This window comes from Chrysochloris asiatica, unplaced genomic scaffold, assembly GCF_000296735.1.
Source record: "Chrysochloris asiatica unplaced genomic scaffold, ChrAsi1.0 scaffold00270, whole genome shotgun sequence".
Lineage (NCBI taxonomy): Eukaryota > Metazoa > Chordata > Mammalia > Afrosoricida > Chrysochloridae > Chrysochloris > Chrysochloris asiatica.
The window spans coordinates 3,395,268-3,398,851 of NW_006408788.1; the positions used below are offsets into that span (position 1 = coordinate 3,395,268).

Genomic DNA, 3,584 nt, shown 5'->3' on the forward strand with positions numbered 1-3,584 from the left:
TTACTTAATTGAAGGCCTTATGAAAGTTGCTGTTGTTGTTAAGTGCAGTTGAGACGATTCTGACCCATAGCTGTATAAGGTTTTTGAGGAGCAGCTGGTAAGCTTGAACCGCAGACCTTGCAGTTCAAATGGCTTTGCAGTCTGACACAGTAACCCAGAGTGCCACACCAGGACTCCCTTATGAAGGCAGGGAGAGCTTTATACTAGCTTTCTGTTTTCTTTAACAATCAACTATTAACATTTGGAATTATACTTTAAAAGAAGAAGCTAGTGGTGACCTCATCTTTGTCAGTGCACAAAATGGTGCCTTACAACCTACTGGTGATCCACTTGCAGAAAGCCCTGGGTGTTCACCAATACAATGTGCCTTCAGTCCTGTAACAACAGACCAACGTGGCCATGAGCTACTTTGAACATAATGAATATATCCGCTATGGCGAGCTAGGGAAGAATATTAACACTGTGTGCAAACGACTGAACCACTGTGTCTGAGAAGATCGTGTATGGACCTCTGGATGACCTAGTCAACCAGAAGATTGAGAGGGAGAAGACATACCTGCCACTGTGACTGAACTGTGGGCCATTCAGGATGCCACTGCCCAGATAGCCATGCTGCAGTTTGTGCTGCCCAAGGTGACCATGCCCTCCACTATCCACTGTGACCACTTGATTGAGGCCCACCAGGGGTAAGAAAGACCTACACCTATAAACCAGGATATGTATTATTTCCTGGCAACTGCTTGTGCCAAGGCTTTTGGAAGCCTGAATCAAGAATCATTCACCAGATCATTTTGGAAAACTACACATACCCTGTGGTTCTTCTGTTCCGCACTGACTCCCACACGTCCAATAGAGGCAGCCTGGGGGGCATCTGCATTGGAGTTGGGGGTGCTGATGCGCAGGATGTCATGGCTGGGATCCCTGGGAGCTGAAGTGCCCCAAACTGATTGATGTGAAGCTGACGGGCACACTGTTTGGTTGGACCTCCCAAAGAAGTGATCCTAAAGGTGGCAGGTGTCTTCACAGTGAAAGGTGGCATGGGTGCCATTATGGAGTAACACGGGCCTGGTGTCAACTCCCTCTCCTGCACTGGCACGGTGACAATCTGCAACAGGGGTACAGAGATAAGTGCTATCCCTCAGTGTTCCCAGACAATCACAGGATGAAGGAATACCTGAGCAAGACGGTCCCGGCCAGAAATTGCCAATATAACTGAGGAATTCAAGGATCATTTAGTACCTGACCCTGGCTGCCATTATGACCAACTGGTTGAAAGTAACCTCAGTGAGCTGAGGTCACACATCATCCGACCCTTCACACCCGACCTGGCCCATCCTCTGGTTGATGTGGGTAATGCAGTACAGAAGAAAGTGTGGCCCCTGGATTGGCAACTGCGCCAACTTGATTTATGGAGACTTGGGGCTCTCGGCAGCTGTGACCAAGTAGGCATTGGCCCATAGACTCAAGTGCAAGTCCCAATTTACCATCATGCCTGACTCTGAGCAGATCCACACCACTATTGATGGCTATGCCAACACCCTGTGAGACATGGGTGGCATCATCCTGGCCAACGCCTGTGGCCCCCGTATCAGCCAATGGGACAGAAAAGACATCAATAAGGGGGAGAAGAACACCATTGTGACCTCCTACAACCGGAACTTCACCGGTCACAAGGACACCAACACCAAGTCCCATGCCTTTGTCACATTCCTAGAGATTGCCACAGCCCTGACCATCACCGGCAGTCTCAAATTCAACCCAGAGACTGACTTCTGGACAGGCAAGGATGACAAGATGTTCAATCTGGAGGCCCAGATGCAGATGAGCTTCTCCCTACTAAGGACAGCAGTAGACAGCGGGTTCACATGAGTCCCACCAGCCAGCACCTGCAACTCCTGGAGCCTTTTGACAAGTGGGATGGCAAAGACCTAGAGGACTTGCGGATCTTCATCAAGGTCAAAGCAAAGTGCACCACTGACCACATTTTGGCTGCTGGCCTGTGCCTCAAGTTCTGTGGGCAACTGGACAACAGCTACAACAACCTGCTCATTGGTGCCATCAATATTCAAAATGGCAAGGCCAACTCTGTATACAACCCCTCATCCAGGAGTTTGGTCCTATCCCTGACACTGCACGCTACTTTAAGAAACACAGCATCCTGAAGACAGGAACTAGAGTGAAGGCTTGAGCTGAAAACACACAGCCTCAAGTTCTGTTACCTTGGGGGCTGGGCCATCATCATCAAGAACTTTGCCAGAATCCATGAAACTAACCTGAAGAAGCAGGGCCTACTGTCCCTCACCTTCACCTACCCAGCTGACTTTAACAAGATCCACCCTGTGGGCAAGCTGGCCATCCAGGGTCTGAAGGACTTTGCCTGGAGCAAGCCTCTGAAATGTGTCATCAAACACACCAATGGGACTCAGGAGACCATCCTTATGAGCCACACTTTCAATGAGACCCAGATTGAGTGGTTCTAGGTCGGCAACCCACTGAACAGTATAAAGAAGCTGCAGCACTGATGTGCCTGCCTGCCAGCCGCCTCAGTTCCAGCTCCATGTCATTTACAAACACAGCTTGTGTGTCATCAGTACTGGAGTGGAACCAAACCATCCACCAACAGCAGCCTGCCCAAGAAATTGTGGCCAGACACTCCAGCCCTCCCGCCCTCTACTCACTGAGTTATCAGGGCGGTTTTCATACCACCCTGCCTTCCTGGTTCTAGTTAGGTTCTGATTTTGAGCAGTTCTGTGCACTCTATTTATTTCTGATGACCAGACTTCCATCATAAGATATTTTTCTTCTGCTTGATCATTTCACTGGTGGCTGAAGGATTTGGGAGAACCTTTTGCTCTTGCAAGAAAAATAATCACAATTCAGTGACTGCTAAAAAAAAAAAGGAAAGAAAGAGCAAGTATACTTAGGACTGAAACATAACTGAATAGAATGGACAAAAGTAAAAATGGATATGCAAGTTCATACATTCCATGCTATCCCATTTTACTTGCATACACTGAATCCTTTTTAAAATGCTTTCCACCATGACCATAAGTGATTCCATTAGCTTCATAAAAAGGTGGCTGCATTAAAAGTTGTTTAAATTTCTTAGTGTTGCACTCTTTCCATTTCTGGTAATCACACTATAACTCAAAGACTAAAACATTCTCAGTGTTGTATTCTTTGTGGTAGCAGTGTTATCAAAGAAACAGTGAGATCGGTCAAAAGATGGTATCACTGATCTATGTAGGGGAGAATAAATACAAGTATATGAATAAAACATTGAATAGGAGAGGGTGGTTATGTTAACAGTCATAGAGCCATGTCCGAACACATTAAATTTTCATATGAACTTGAAAGTTTTGAAAAGCCAATTTCACTTGAATTAAAAAAATCTATTTCTCATCACAACAAAACCTTCTCATTCCTTAACAAATCTGGTTTCCATAATCTGGCACTCAAAGATGAACTCTCTGGGAAATAAGGAATCAATGTGTTGAGACAGCAGGACACAGGCCCTATTTATTAAAAATGGAAGCAGACGGGGCTGACTGGAAAGTAGCTTTAACTCTATTTCTGAGATTTGG

At 46.3% G+C, this 3,584-nt stretch overlaps 1 pseudogene; it reads left to right on the top strand.

The window, feature by feature from the left end:
* The first annotated feature begins 300 nt into the window (after window positions 1-300).
* LOC102821641 lies at window positions 301-2,522 on the top strand (annotated as a pseudogene).
* The last annotated feature ends 1,062 nt before the right edge of the window (window positions 2,523-3,584 follow it).